The 16,774-nt window shown below is 38.5% G+C and overlaps 1 protein-coding gene across 7 annotated transcripts in view; it reads left to right on the forward strand.

The window, feature by feature from the left end:
- Positions 1 to 15,644, forward strand: part of LOC110477478 (Y+L amino acid transporter 2-like) — a 47,209-nt gene extending 31,565 nt beyond the window's left edge. For 3 of the 7 annotated variants that reach the window (XM_085572319.1, XM_085572317.1, XM_085572318.1), the window contains exon 10: positions 1 to 15,640. This exon is cut by the window's left edge and continues 13,765 nt beyond it. The gene's annotated coding sequence lies outside the window, so the exon portion shown is untranslated. The other 4 variants (XM_085572321.1, XM_085572320.1, XM_085572323.1 and 1 more) reach the window with 3 other exon arrangements.
- The last annotated feature ends 1,130 nt before the right edge of the window (positions 15,645 to 16,774 follow it).

Consider the following 16,774-nt stretch of genomic DNA (forward strand, 5'->3'; position numbering starts at 1 on the left):
CATATCAGCTTATTATAGAAGTGGAAAGTCTGATTGCATTATATCAGTTTAAAACAATATTATTTTGGTAAATTTGTTATTCAAATTCAGGCCATTTTTTACAAAATTTTCACATTAAGTACTATCAAAAAAAATAAAAGAAAAGAAAAAATAACAACAAAACAATTTTTTGCTTTTTAGTATCTCTGTTAAAACTGTATATCTACATGTTGGACAGTCTTGTAATTTAATATTTATAGAAATTAAAGTAAAATTAAAGTAAAAGTTCAGCCAATAGAGTAAACTTTTTTACTATGTAGCATTTATTTTTATAATAATTTCTATCTTTAAACTGTGACAAATGACCAAAATAATTCTGCTCAGGCAACATGGTAAAATCCTTTACTACCTAAAACTCATTTTATGTATGAGCTCTTTCTTGATTGACACACATTAAAGCAATTAATGTACAAGAGAATTTCTCCTTGCTCATTGAATTGCTCATTTATAGTAAGACTACTGTGCTTAAGTAAGACTGCCAAGTCACAATAGTGAATTCCCTGTTTAAAAAAAAAAAAAAACCACAGATGTAGGTTTTGGGGTTTTTTGCAAGTAGTGTCTGTTCAAACAGTAATAATGTGGCCTCTGATGAAAAGACCATTACAATAAGTCTGTGAATTGCAGTGGAAACCTGCTGCAAAGACAAGAGAAAAAAAGTAGCTTGCAGTGGAACATGTCCTCACTCTCAAAATTCATCACTTTCTGTTCTAAACTGAATTATTAGTAATACTTGCAGAAGAGACTTACAAGTTACAGCTTTCCTACCTTCATTTTGATGAATTTGTTGGCATGAACAGGAGTCTTACATAAAAATAAGCCTTGTGGAAAACTAAAACTGGAAAACATTTGCACCACCAGCATATTTTGGTATTAGCATATGCACAGTTGTCATCCAATTCCTGTTCCCAGCCATGAACAAACCTTGCAACAATGCTTTTACCAATTAGATTGTATTTCTTATTGGAAATATAACTTATGATTAGGCTCTGTTGATGGGTGCAGACAGTTCATTGTTATCAGGTTCCTACTTGGCTATGTGTGACTTTATCACTAGAATAGTGTTGTGCTTCTGCTGATAAAATCTTCTGGAGAGCAGTGCTTAGACACAGTCATTTATGCAACTGTTCTGCTTTCAGAGCAGAGCAGAATTAAAATCTTGCCACACAGACTACAAGCAGAGCAAACACATCAGTTACCACCTGCCTATCTGGAGATAGCATTTTATTTTTCTACAGTGACAGGAGATGTGTTATGCAATATTAATGTTTGGGGCTTTTCCCCCCACATTTGGCAAAGCACTAAAACTGAGAATCAGTAAAATAATATTTACATATAATAGGAAAATAGTGGGAAAATAGGAACATAGTCAAATATTGCAATTTCAATAAGGACATCCTGTACAAGCATAATAAGTAAGACTCATGAGGGCAATAAAGCTGATCAGATGGAGAATCCTTGCAAAAATGTAGTTGCTTAGACTAGCAAATCTGATATGGACTTAATTTTTATAACACTGCTCAATTTTACACAAATAAAATATGTTCTTGAAATATTTTTCACCTAGCCAAGGGTGACTTTCCACCTCCAGCCCATGCTTTGTATCATGTAAACTTATCATCTGATTGAATAAACAGTTTAAGTTATATATTAGTGGTAGTAAATTTTGGTATGGAGCTATAATCTACCATTAAAATGAGCTTGAATGTAACTTTTTCCCCATTGATCTGTGCTCCAATTTGATAGTTCTTTTCAGCAGATAGCATTTTTAGAAAACAACCAGATTCCAACTGTTTCTACCAAAAGAAGGTCTGGATTCAAGGGGAAAAAAAAAGTTTGGCTAAATGCCAGTTACTACCAGTTCCAGATACGGTAATTTAAGCTGAACTCTGCTAACTTTGTTGACAGCAAATTGATTTACAGGCAAGAAGGAATACTCTCTGCTCCCCAGCTGGCTGTTAGATACTAAGATAGGGTCAGTGGTTTGGTGAATGGTTCTGCAGAGGAGGTAAAGGTAAATAAAATGAGAAAGAATTATATAAATTTTTTTGCAAAAGACTTAGGAAAAAAACCCCTGGAATTTAACATAGGGAGGAATAATGTCTGGAGCAAAGTATGCTAGAGTTTATTTGTAAATTGCATCAGACAACAGTAATGTGAAGCTAGATTTAATAACAGCGTCTACACACTGAAAACACAGGTGTGATGATTGACACCAGGAAACGGAAGGACTTAACAGTGTAATAAAAAGTACACAAAATACAGATGAGGGTGTATATTCTGCAGTAACAACTCCCACTGCAAGTAAGATGCTTCAATATGTGCCAGAAACCTTGGAAATTAACAAAGTGTCCTCTGCATAAAAATTACCTATTTATTTTGTAATAAGTGTTTTGTGCTTATTTTGATAAAGAAATTAATTGAGCATTCAGTCAAGTATGTGAAGTGTTAAAATGCCATATTTAGAGAGAACACTCTTTTTACTGGCAATCTGAACAGCATGTATTACTGGTTTTCTCTTTCTGGGCTAAACATTACTTTAATTATAAGGTGAACGAGGGGTACTTGTGGACCCGTCAGTTGAACAGCCCTATGATCAAAAAATCAGAGATTTTCCAGTTATTTGAGTCACATTAGTAACAGCTCAGCTAATTAGCAATTTTAAAAGGATCAGCTCACTAACAAATTAAAAGAAGTATCTGTATACAAAGAGAGATTGTTCGATTTGGCTCCAGTCTTGATGGTAACAAATAAAAGCATCTATTGTGTGAAAGCGGGGAAATGTCTCATCTGTAGTGATAGGGATTCATTTTGGATGACACAGCCACAGTTTCTATTTTCTCAGTGTTTTGTGGGGTATGTTTTAGTTTCTGCTTATTGAGAGTGAAATTTAAGGTCAGAGGCTAAATGATGTCAAAATGCCTTCCAATCATTCAATGTGACAAGGCAGCTGAGCTGTTCAGGATGTGTCCCAAACGCCACAAATATGTGGCAATGTTTAAGGGGACACTGTTGGTGGACTTACTGCTTCTGCTTGCAGATAATTTTTCAAAAGTAAAGTTAAAAAGGACATCTTTGAAAATATTGCCATACACCCCTAAAAGTAGAAATGCTTTTATTCTAAAACAAAGAGGCTGCAATAGAAAAAGTGATTCTAGAAGCATTGGCTGAATGCCTCGTTGCCCCAAGCACTGTGATGTCTTTTATGGATGCTATGAAACATTTCAGTTTGCCTTGGATTAGGACACTGGCAGTACAGAGCATGTGATCCCAGCAAAGCATTCTTTCTCTTTGGGATACAGCTATGGAGTGATTTTTCCTAGGAGATTAGATGAATTTAGCCTGGGCAACTGCAATACTTTTTTTCTTTCACATAATGGAAAGCTTTTAATCAGAAATGTGACACAAGCTAGTTACAGGAGCCCTTTTGGTTTTCTCAAAGCAAAAGCAAAGACATCAAACAAAATTAAAAACTCCAATGACCTTAAACTAGTACCCTAAATATGCAGCAGAGACCTCTTATAACTGGGAGAAAACAAGGAACCGTGTTCCAAAAAGAGGTTGTTACTGCAAGTTTAAAAAGTATTCTAAAGCAAGCTACTTGCTTAACATAACATTATCTTTGCATCACAACTGAAAAAAAATATTAAAATTACTTCAGAATTGCCAGTCTGAACATGTCAGGAGTACTATGAACACAGTGCTCTGACTTCCAGGGGGCTGGTATTAGGCACTATGGAAAGAATAAATGGCCAAAGCTACAGGGCTTTAGTTTGTGACTATGAAGTCAATGGATTTTGTAAGTGAATGCCAGGACAGGATGCCTAGACTACAACTCAGCAATTTCTGAAAGGAAGATTACGAAAATACATTGCTTTTAATGTATTAAAAGCTCTGGTGATCTTTCATGCAAAAAGCTCTGTCATGATCTATCATCTCCTGAGATGAAGCCTTTCTGTCACTGTTTCATACTGAGCACAGTAGCCCACTGCTGCCATAAGTAACATCACACCAAAAGGTAAAATTTTGGCTGGTGGATTGATTTTAAACTGCCCAGAAAGAGTCTAAGAACTAATTAAAAGAGTCCTGTAGGTTTAGATTGTAGTTGAAATTATATATAGTCTGCTAAGATAATTTCCTATAGTGATAGAGTTTTGGTTGTTCTCAGCTGAAGCATTTCGAAACAGTATGTTAGATAAATCACAACAAATAAAAGCAAATAAAGGAAAGGCATTAGCACAAAGAAAAGTCCTGTAGGAAAATAGTTTAATACAAGCAACCTGAACACTGAGGTTCATATGCTGGTGATCTGAGGTATGAAGTATTGGGGAAAGAGTCTGGAGAAATTAAAATGGTTTTAAAGCAAGAGAAGAAGGAAAGTATATCCGACATTTAAAATAGAAAGTGTCATAAGTATCTTCAAGTATTTAACCCAAAGTCATGAACAGCTGAAGATAAGTAGATTTCTTTTAATAAAGAACATAATTGAAGAGTGAAAAAATAGTGCATATCAGAAAAACAGAATCATATAATAATCATATAATAACCATGCAATCAAGAAACAAAAGGCAACCAGAAAAAATCTGCTTTTCATACTAAAAATTATCAAGATAAATGATTTTAATTGTAACTAGTGATGTATACTCAGGGGAAAAAGAATCATAAAAACTAAATTCAAAATATATAAAGCATGGCTTTTCTATTTCTCTTGTCTCTAATGTGTTTTGCACCAGCTTTACAATGGAGAATTTACAAGCATGAGTAGATCAAGGACCCAAAACAATTGCAAATAAAGAGACTCTACACTATTTACATCACATTTTGCTAAAAATCCTTTGCTAATTTATCAATGCCTTTGCATGCCAGAAGAGCTGCATAGGTCAACACTAAATAGGAAAGATGATGCTTTTCCCAAAGCCATCTGATCCAGCTGTAGCAAGCAGACCTGACTGGCTCCAGCTGACGCAAGCTGCTCACCTAACTGGGCTCTGCAGGCAGCGGCCAGAAATCATCCCTAATTCCAGTTTCAGGTGGGCTACTAGAATCTCACACCTTCCTTACCCTGCCAGATCAGTATAAAATGAGCAAGCTTAAAATCTGTCCTAGAGTCCCTGGAGTTTCAGAAAATTTAAAATAGTATCTTCACTTTCAACTGAATATGTGACAGCAAAATTGAAATACATATAGCATATAGTTTTCCAAAGAAGAGGTCCCCAATACTGATCACTCAGCAGTGCAAGTGCATCAGGGCTAAGTATTCAGATCCCACATTCCCAAGTAGCTGGACTGAATGTGTACTGAAACGCTAAATGCTTGCAATTGTTTTCTGTAATATGCAAGGGCCAGTTGGCTGGCATGTAGAACAGTTAAGCCTTTATTGTTGCTAGACTTAACATTTTCAGCAAGGTTGAATAAAGCTATTATCAGTGAGATTTCCATCTGTTGTTTCAGGAATACAGCATGGGGCTTTTTAAGCAAATGCAGGGACCTATGTGCATTACTGAGGCTGAGCCCAAAACAAAGATACCAGAAACACTAAGCCACTTAAGAACAAGCAAAATTAAGGGTCTTGTCTGCTTGTGAACCAATTGTTCACAGCAACTTATCTCCTTAGATTTTCATGCAACCCCAGCTAGGAGGTAGATGACTTTATTTCCATCAGGCATTCAGCAATAAAACTCCTTGAAGATGCAAATCAGTACGTCTGGTCACCAGGAAAGTATATTTGACTACTGAGATAAAAACTTCAGGGGTGGGGAATAATAGCATCTGCTTTTACCTGGTACTGAACACTGCTTATTTATTTAAAATATAATTATAAATATGCCTTTATATTGTAGTATTCCCAATGATTACAACCCAGACTACAGTATAACAGCACTTCATGCTGTAGAAATAAAATTAAAAACATTACTTTTCCCTCAGGTTCTGTAGAATTCAGTACTGGTGTGGCAATAAAAAAAGACATAAGTGATGAAGGTCCTCCTGTAAGAACTAGAAATCTAGAACTACTAATGTTATAAACATTTTAAAGCATTATTATTAAATAGCCCTTAGATTTTATTTCCCTACTTTTCTCCTCAAAGTAATTGCTATTGTTTTCCTTCAGACCTAGCTAAGGTGAAGCAAGTCTTACTGTTGAGTTCAGGTAATGCATCATGGTTCATTTGGATGGTTTGTATTTTCTTATCTAATTCCATCATCACTGTGTTACTCCTGCAGACTTAATGAAAAAAAAAATTATATAGCCTGTTCAGGAGGTTGCTTACACCTCTTTCACTTCTTCCACAGTTGAAGACTCCCTAACTCCATAAAAAGCACACACGTTTCAGCTGTGAAATGTGTAGGAGGTGGCCAAATGTTTAATTTTGTTTTACGGTTTGCTGGAAAAAAAAAAAAAAGATTTGCAGTGGTGAAGCTGCTAATTTTGTCAGACAGAAATGCTCTTCGAGGAATTAATGTCCTTATGTAATACTGATCTAAAAGCATCTAAAGAGCAGTTTCTTTAAAGTTTTCTTTTTGGAATTCATCACAGCTATTACAGGTATCTGTGACATGATCAGTTGTCTGTTTCAGAAAAGGTGACCTTAGCAAATATTTCCTACTATTCCATTATGTCAAGGAGTTTGGCTCAATGATCCTGATGGGTTCCTTTCAACTCAGTACATTCTATCTTTTTCTCTTCATCATATGGATTCTCTAGTTTAAAAGCATTTGCCGCTCCTCAGCTTTAAAATGAAATGTCCTTTGGTATAAAGGACCATAACAATATTAGGTCATGTAATTTGCTTGGTTTTTAACAGCTGGTTTAAAACATGAAGACTTTAAAATACAATTTTAAGATAAAATTTTATAAAATTAAATTAAAGTATTTAAAAAACATATCTATATCACACCACATCAGATGTACTCATTACTTAAACACACACACATGCACAAACATATATATGAATTCTTTTAGAAATTGTGATTGAAAATTTTACTCTGTAAATCTAAAAATGGAAACTGACAATATCTGGATCCAAATTTTGATATTTCCTAAGAAGCAAAATCATATGAAAAAAATTATGGCTCTTAGCCATAAGAGCCTAAAGCCATGGTGTGTTTTAGTTCACACCAAGAGGTCTGTGTTTATCTCAAAATGTGTCCTTGAAGCTGTATTTCATTCTGCATTTTCTCTAACAAAAAAAGGAACAACCACATCAGAATCCATGACATCTTATGCAAACTGCTGCTGAATTTGGAGCAATGAGAAAGGAATAATCACACTTTCAATCAAATTATCCTTTAGCTCATATACAAGGAAATCAGAGAGAGAGAGAGAGAGATTAAAAAAAAAAATGATTGTGGAATAATCCATTTACTCTCAGACAGGAAGACGTATAGTAAGTTCTCATTTATTTATGTGCCTCAAATTGGTCCTTAAAAATGCCCATCTAGTACAATACATACTTTCTTTAGAAAAACAAACAATATATGAGTACAGTTATTACTGGTATATGCTTCCAAAAAATTTGCCAAGTCACCACCCTATACTATTATCAAGATCATGTAAAAGCCAAAAGTAAACTGCACACCATTCCTGTTGTCTGCAAAAACAAGACAACACAAAACAAAAGACTGGGTAACAAAAGAATGAGAAAAAATATGGCTAGTCAGGCTTACAGGAGGCTTGATAATATTTTTGGTACAGAGCAAAACATCCTGTTGCTTCTAGAGCTTTCTGCAATACTTGTCAATGGGCTGGTTTTCTTTTTGGGCTGGATTTTTTTATTCTTTTTAGGAGACCTATGTGTAGTTAAAGCACACAGATAGCCACATGCATGACAACACCCTTTTGGCTCCCTCTCCTGTAACCTGCATTCTCTGCTTTCCACCTACTTACCTCATTACAGACTGGTCATACCTTATTTCACCCCTTCAGTTCCAAGGTCTGTGCAGTCATATGCCTTTTAAAGACAGGATGCAGTTAACAGATGTGACAATTAAAACCATGTGACCTAAAATAACGAGGTATGTTGATATAAACTGCAAAGTATGGTTGAAGTGCTGTTGCTACAGAGGTGCAGCTACAACCAAGCTGTCAGTGGGCACTGGGCTCTTAGAATACACAAATCTAGTATTTAAAGACTTAAAAAAATTTGTATGGCTGTTCTTTTGTTTCCTTTGGTGCCTAATGGAAGGAAAGGCAGAAAGTTTGAAATAACATATGGTGGATGTTGGATACTGTGAGAAGTGACTTCTCATAATTTTCAGCAAATGCATTTCCCATTCTGTGACAAAGCTGCAAATCGCTGGAAATAGATGGGAAAAAATCTAACATTTGTCACTTTTAATTATTATAGGTCAACTTTAGGAAATGAGTGTATTAGAAAAAACAGAGACTAGCATTTTGATCGTTTTACAGCAGAATCATAAAATTACTGATGGTCTTAACTACACTAAAAGTGACTGCTACATAAGGTTTAATGAAATTCCAAATCATCAGTAACTGTCATTTTCACCAAAATACTTTCGTCATCTCCTGTTTTGTGGGTTTCTTTCATTCTCACTTACTGAATTTGGTTTACTGCACAAGTTGAAAGGCCTAATCAGAAACAAGGCTCTGGGACAGCACTGCCCACCCAAACACACATCACTCTCTTAAGAACACAATCAGAAATAAAATATTACAAATAGACCTTGCAGATAATAGGAAAAGCAGGAAAGAAAAAAAAAAAAACAACAGCTGTTATTCTAAGGCCTAGTAAGTAATTTCATTCTCCAGTTCAGTAAATGAAAGCCTTTATTTTCTTTTTTAATTAAATTTCTTTAAGAGCTATTTTTGAATGCTCCATCTCTACTTTATATCCTCTCCCATAATCTCCTTCTCCCCACTTTGGCAGTACAATCCAAGTGTGATTTAAAGAAATGTGTGAAGTAGAAAAAGCAATAGGATATTTATGACAGCTGGATTTTGAATAGATTAAGGAGGGAGGAATGCAGAAGCCACAACAAAAACCCTTCAGTAGGCTGGAGTACAATAAATTCAACCCACAGTAACTGAATAATTTCAGCCCTTTCAACCCCTGAGGTTTTGCCCTTGTTTTGAGAACTATTGTTACCATTATAATATTCTTCAAATCCCTTGGGCCTTTGTATCTGCCAGCCTTGACCAGTTTGCTTGGCATACAATCTTCTGCTTATGCTTTTCAAACATCCATGAGAGTACACAAAGCTTCCCCATGGATTTGGCAGTATCCCCAGGAGATGTAACCTGACTTTCAGAACAGGTAGCTTGGGCAATGGCTGGGAACAATCCCTGTTTCAAAACATGAGAACTGAGAAAACTGATATTAACATGACTCCAAATGCAGTTTTGACACTTTTAGAACTATGTTACCCTTTTTCCAACATCTCCTATGACATCTCAGTCCCCTACAAAGTGTGCCCCACTGGCTGAGAAGGCAGCACAACGCATCCACACTGGATATGGTCAGAAGAAAGCTGGGCATTCTCATGTTTACAAAAACAATGCTGTTAGTAACAAAGCGCTACATTTAAAAGAAAGCAAAGCAACAGAACAGAGATAGGCCCACTTATTTAAGAAATTATAAATCAGACTTACAAAAATATGGATTTAAAATTAATTTATAGCTAAGAAGTTACTTTTGACAAGGTTTTTGCATAATCAGAAATATGATTGAGATACATTTTGCAGGTTTTTGGGGACAGAGGATTAGATGTAGCCTATGTAATAATTCATCTCTGGGAGCTGTACTTTGTCAAAATAACAAGGACAAAGAAATACCTGGCAGAAACTGGGAGGGGAAAATTCTATTCTAAAAAAGTACTTTTTGTAAATGTAAATACTCTGAGGCAATAGGAAGTCTTTTCTAATTAAAAATTGCAAATTTCTTCCCTAGAAATGTATGTGCTTCTTGATAGTTACGTGTGATATAAAGTAGAATTATTAGTTGCTAGCATCAATATCATCAATGATTTTACATGGGATTATTTACAGAATAAAACATTAGGCCACTGCTAAGGAACTGGCTTGGCATTGGAGAGCAGAGAGTAACTTTTTTATATTCTTTTATATTTATTATTTTTCTTTCCTCTTCTGTTCTGTGAAAGTGTACTTATGTACCTGTGAGCTCTACCTTTTTGCTGATTCTCTGCCCCGTTACACTGGGGGCAGTGAGCAAGTGGTTATGTGGTGTTTCAGCTTCCAGACTAAGTTAAACCAATGGCAGAGTTCTTTGTATCTTCTTTAATCACAGAATACTACACAGGCATCTTTTGGGATGTTAAGGCAAATTGCACCCTGAGGTGAAAAAGGCCCATAAAACCATCCTGTCAAAACTTCTAATTTAGTAAAATAATTATTTGACACAGAAACTGTTGAATATTTATTCCCAAGCAAGTATTATTTCATTAGCACTCAGTAATGTCTGAAAAGGACCACTGACAATAATTTTATTCACAGGTGATGAAAATATCCCAGGAACCTCACAGACCTACTCCTTTTTTATAGTTTTATAGGCATCTTTTCTCGGTGCCTCTTGACAAGTAGATTTGCTGACAGGATCTGTTACAACTGCAACAGAACTTCTTCACTGAGATTCCCCCATTTTTACAATTTTTTTTTTTTAACTTGGCCAGGCAGAAAGTTGTTTTGTAGCTAGGCTGTCTACTTGCCATCTTGCTTAACAAGAGAGCAAATAAGCTCAACCCTTTCTAATCTCTCCTGGCCTTTTTTCAAACCTCGTGCTTTGGGCTGAGTGTCACAGGCTTGTGGCAAACTTTCTCTTTGCTCATCCCAGAAAATGTTTCACTACTCTGTCACTTCCTGAGCCTTGCAGTTCACATATCTTTTGGATCCATTTGATGTCACATGGAGCAAGTTTACTCTCGATGAGACATCTGTCCTGGGTAAGCTCCAGAACTGAGATACTGCATTCTTCATTCAGACAGAGTTGATAATAGTCCTGTAGTGACATTTGAAGCCTTGCAGGTTTATTTTCTACTTATTTTGTACTTTAATCTCATACTGCAGTGGGTGGGGGCCTGGGAATCTTACCAGAATGTTGCAGTCACTTTCCTTGTTTCCCATGCTGTATTACAACATGCAGGTTGCATTCAGCACACAATTGGAGTCATTCTTCAGCTACTCACTGACCATGTTACATCTACAGAAGAGGATGAAGTCCTTTTTTCCCAGGCTGTGTATCCTGATTTGAGACAACAGCCTCCTCTTCTGATGCTCTCACCACAGGCAGGATTTTTAAGAATTCTGCAGCATCAAGTATGAAAGTATTTAGTCAGTTGACCAGGAGAAACTACAAATTTTGTTAAAACTACCCTTGTGCTTAGAAAAATGCTGTTTAATGCATTTCCCAACAACAATAGTTGAGGTAATGACTTCCTGAATACTTGGGGAAAATATTTTCAAATTAATAATTTGATTTTGAAAAAAAAAATATTCTTGAACAAATGTACAATTTTGTTACCTAAGTTAGTATAGTGAGTGTTAGCAAAAGAAAGGAGATTTAAATTGGCTAATTGGTTAGCATGGTTTAAAATTTAAAGATTTGGAATAAAGCTAACAGACAATAACTGCCTGAATCTTTTTACAAAAAGGAACTCTACAGGAAAAAATAGAACCCTTTAAAATGTGAGGAAATGTTTGCTGTGGCTTGATGTGTTTCAGTCTCTACCTTTTTGTTCCAACCTTAGTGAAAAAAACTAATGCAAAGGTACATCTAAAGAAAATATATTTTATTCTGAGACATAGAATTGAAATAAATCCCAACCACAAAACTAAGATATTTGAAAAATCCACATTAATATGTAGAATTCAAAGGGAACATAAAATTTTACTTCTGGGAGAAACATATAATTCACTGAAAATTGGGACATACATGTAGAACATGATTTCCAGGGAGGCCCCACTAGTACTTTTTCCAAACTCCCTCTCTATATCACAAACATAAGGTCCAATATAATCTTTTAATTTTAAATGTGAAAGCATACTGGGGGAAGACATGTCCCAATCTTAGACATGGACACAGGTGTGTTTGCTTTCCTTCCCAAGTTTATATACATAAAGATAAGAACACAAACTAATAATAGTACCAGTATAGCTGAGGTTCTGTGTTATATTCTAGATAGCCAGATTTGTTTATGGGAGGAATAAGGGCAGTACTTAAAGCCAAATATATCCTTAATACATTGATTTTGAAGTCAATGTCATCTGATGTTCCCACAAAGTAACTGGTGAAACCCCAAAAGTTTTTGCTTGGTTATAGCCAGTTTCCTTAAAATCTGAGGTCCTGAAGACATGGAGTTTTGTATCTGGGGGAAGGCTGTCCTGACTATGAGCAAACTATTATGTGAAAGGAAAAAAATTTTTTTTCAATTTCTGCTGTAGTTTTCTGCAGCTCATTGAAAAGCGGAACACAAGATTAATAAAACAGTATGAATATTCAAATAGTATGAATTGCTGTGGTGGCCAGGTGGTGGAAAGGATGCTGCAACCTTCCTGTCTGTTTGGGGAGGGAACAGAGAATGCAAACAGCGGGGTGTCCCGAGGATGGAGGGGGATGTTAAAAAAACAGTCTTTAATGTCTGTGATAGCTAACTTCCAGTCCTGAGGCAGCATGGAGGGCAATGGCATGCCTGGCTGGAGCAGACCCATATCTTCCATCACATCATTTATTTTTCTGAGATCATGGAGGAACCTCCACCTATCTTTGCCTGGTTTTTGTAAAACAAAGATAGGGGAGTTCCAAGGGCTGCTGGTCTTGGTAATGTGGCCCTTGGCAAGCTGCTCCTCCATGAGAGCCTCTAGTGGGTGTAATTTGGTATCAGACAGGGGCCACAGATCAACCCATGCTGGATGGTGTTGTTTACAGGTGAGTTGGGGGATGGTAGGTTTCACACATTTTTCAGTGGCCCCCACTAAAAATTTCTACTAGGGATTTGCAGAGAGGCTCACCACTGTGGTAACACATCCCTCCCCCAGAGAGTTATCGGTGCCCTTACTGCAAATGGCCTGATGGTTGCTATTTTGCCTTCCACCATGATATTCTTTTTACTTTTCATGGAGACTGCAGCTCCTCCAATCCCAAAGATCATTCCCATGATGGGCTGCAATTGCCAGTTGGCTGGCCACTCGGAATGTGCAATTATGGTGATGTCCACTCCTGTGTCCAGCATGCCTGGATGGTGAATCTTCTCCCCATTGCAGAACAGGCCACACTCCACAATGGGTTTGCTGGAGCCCACACCCTGAGCACACATTGTGGTAGGGTTGAAGGCAACCTGTTCTGGGAAGTTAAGTGGCAAAACGAAAGCTTGGGTAATTGGCGTTCCTTTGGGAAGATAAAATGGTGAGTCTCTGCAGCAAAACTGTACTAATATTTCTTCCCCTGGGTTAACAGTTTGCACTTCAGAGACTACATAAATTTGTGCAGGACCATAAAAGGTGTCCCTGAGAATTAAGGCATTTGAGGGACCACCTGGTGGTCAAGCAAGCTCTTATTATTCCTTTGCACTCAGCATTGGCATTTGCCATGGCCATTTTTACTAATTTCCTTTGAGCCTCTACTTGTCTTTAAATTACTATTTTTAGTCTATCTATATACTTAATAAAAGACTTACTTATCCTTTGTTTAATATTTATGAAGCGCTGTGTTGGCACATTGTCATCTGGGATTATAAGAAGGGATGTTTTTGTGGCAGTAGCAATGCCTTTGAGAGTTGCTTTGTCTAAGTCTTTGGCCTGGTCTTGAGGCTTTTGGAAGTCACCTTCTCCCACCATTTGTGGGAAAGTTAGATTTGTGGGAGAGTTAGCATCTTTAGTGCATGCATCTGCCAATCGTTTAAGATGATTTTTCCATTGCCTTTCCCACAGCATATATTCAGCTAGGAAAAAAAGGCAGTTCATTATATTTTTAATATCATGTGTCACCATAACATGAGTGGTGAAGGTGGCTTCAAATAGGTTTTTGAAAAAATGTGAGCCTTGACAGTGAGCCTCGACCATGATCCTCAGCTGTTTTGCACAGCTGCATAGCTCCTTTAATGCCCCGTAGAGTAGGGGCTCCCACAAATTAATGGCTGCTGCCCTCCAGCTATGTTACTTACAACGGGGAAGGCAAAGATCTTTTTTGCAGTGCTGAGTCTCCTGCCTGAGTGGCTTCCCTCTGAATTTTGGCCCAGCAATCCTCATACTCAAGTCTGACTCACAGTCCGAGGAATCGCTGCTCTCATCCTCTGAAGGGGATGGAGGGCGCTTGATAACAGTGTGGGGCTGCTTTGAGTGACCTGAGTTTGCCTGCTGGTGTAAGGCTGTGGAAGCCAGTGGAAGGAGGTGGAAGCCAGTATGGCCTCCTCCCAGTCACCGTCATCCCGACTTCTGGTCTTGGTGTTGTGGGAACTGAAAGTGGAGGGGCCATCAGGGGAGGAGCTCAGGCTGGATGGGGGCATGGATAGGGTCTGTGACGGGGTGGGGTTTCCTGATGGAAGGGGAGGGTCCCAACGCGGTTACACCCAACAACGATGCAGGGAGGGGAGTAGGGTGCAATGGGAGGTGCAGGAAAAGGAGGGGTCGAGGTGGGAAAGTGGCCATTTTGAGGCATAAGGGCAGGAAAACTTGGATATGGGGGAGACCAAATGGTGGGGTTAGCCACATTTCCAGCGTCATTTTGTGGGAAACCTTAAATGGAGGCGTGTAACTGGATATTGGGCATAGGGAAGAGGTTGGGGGAAAGATCCAGAGTGGCATGGCCACTGCTGTCCTGGCAATGGGAGAGAGGAGGTCAGGGGGTGTCAGGGAGACAGCAGCAACCCTGTGCCTGTTGGCAACAACCACCCGCTGACTGCCCCTCAGATGGGAAAGGGGGTTTGGGAGTATGGGGAGAGGTTGAAGGGGAAGGGCTTGTCAACTGGGGACCCAAAACCTTTCCTGGAACCTTCCCCAAAACATTCCCCAGTTTATCAACAGATTGAACAATAATATGGAATAGAAGAAAAAACTTGGCAACCGAAAAATCCCCACTAGCTTGAACTGTATATTAGTCATTCCCCACTTGATCCCAAAACAAACCTGCATGAACAGGATTACAATTGACTTTATGAAAATGTTTGAAAACCCAATGAATAAACCTTTTCAAATCCTCCTTTGAAAACTTAAAATTTCCTGCAACAAGGGCACCCACAACTTGGAGATAGAAGTCCCTCTCAGGAGTGTTGAGCTTAGGCCTACTAAGCTTATTTCCCGTCCTGGTTGTCTCACTCCCCACCCAGCGGCAAAAGGAAAACAAAAAGTGAAAGACCCAAATATATGAAACTCACAATCTTTCTTCAGGCCAATGCCTGGTGGATCAACAAAAAGCTGGTGGATGGGTGGTCACCTGGCAGACAGTCCTCAGGGGATCTTCTCCTTCTTCTCCCCCAGCTGTACAGCGAGGTTCCCGGTTGCTGCCTGTCAGATAGCCCTTACTGAAACACAAGGGGTTCTGCTGTGGGGATGGCGAGCCCAGCAGCGGCTCACTCTGCAGTGAAAACTGCAGCGGACACTTCTTCAGGGGCGCTTCGGGATTGGGCCGCACATTGGGCGCCTATTGCTGCAGCAGTGGGGTGGCAGTAAGGGTGCTGTGACTTTCCTGAAGAGCAGCCTCAGAAGGACGGCTCAGAGACACAGGCACGTCCTTCTCCCAGGACAATCAGTGTGTGATTTTCAGCTCTGGCTTTTTCCCTCACACGACGCAGAGAAAGAAACTGGAGCTCTGTATGGTGTTCCACAGAGTGTGGCCTTTATTGAAAGCAGGGCCCTCTGCAAAGGGAGCCAGGAACAGAAGCTCCAGGGAACGACCTGCTCCTTTCCCCTGTTTTCCCCTAAATAGGAAAGGCGAGGGGTGGGGTTAAACCAGCAACCCAAGGGATACAGGCTCAGGGGCAGAGCGTGAGGGAAAAGACCAATGGGCAACAAGGAATCAACACAGAACTGCAAAGGCCTTTGGGGGTGAAATTTACTCACCCTAACCAAGTCTGTGGCTCAGGGGTTAGCCCTCCAGGGGTGTGCAACAGGCCCGTCTTGGGCTGGCTCTTCAGCCCCCACATGAGTTATCTGGTCAACAAAAAAATAATTCACATAATTTCCTGGACTAAAGGCAGAGGACAGAGGAGGACAGAGCAAGCTAAATGCAGCTTCACGTCGTTAATTCTGGTCTAAAGACATATTTGACCTGGTGCTGCACTTGAAGAACAATATGTTTAACTGAATATGTCTCACCCTTTCAAAATACAGATTTTATAACAATATTCTGTATTTCCTGCTACAGCTCAGTTCCTGTATTCTTTTACCTTAAGCTTTTACTGAGCACATATCTAATAAAGTCCTCCTTTGTACTGGGACCAGACCAGACTATTAAACAGTAAATATTCTCTGTAAATATTCTCACATGACGGTGTTAAATGAACAACCTTGAGGTGAACTGGGACTGTCAGCTGCCAACAGCTACTTCAGACACAGGAACTCCACAGCTTTGTTAAGATCTTGGTATTGTGGATTTATAGAACAGATTCAAAATGAAGAAATATCTACTTGTCAAGTTTAACTTTGTGCGGAAGGCTGAAACTGTGTAATTAATAGTGATAGATTTATTGGCATTCACTCTTATTGTTTGGTAGACTTTGAGAGAGAAAAAGCAGTGTAAGACATGGGTGTCTCAGATAGCAGACTGACTACTAT

Source organism: Lonchura striata, chromosome 2 (genome assembly GCF_050655825.1).
Source record: "Lonchura striata isolate lonStrDom1 chromosome 2, ASM5065582v1, whole genome shotgun sequence".
Classification (NCBI taxonomy): Eukaryota; Metazoa; Chordata; class Aves; order Passeriformes; family Estrildidae; genus Lonchura; species Lonchura striata.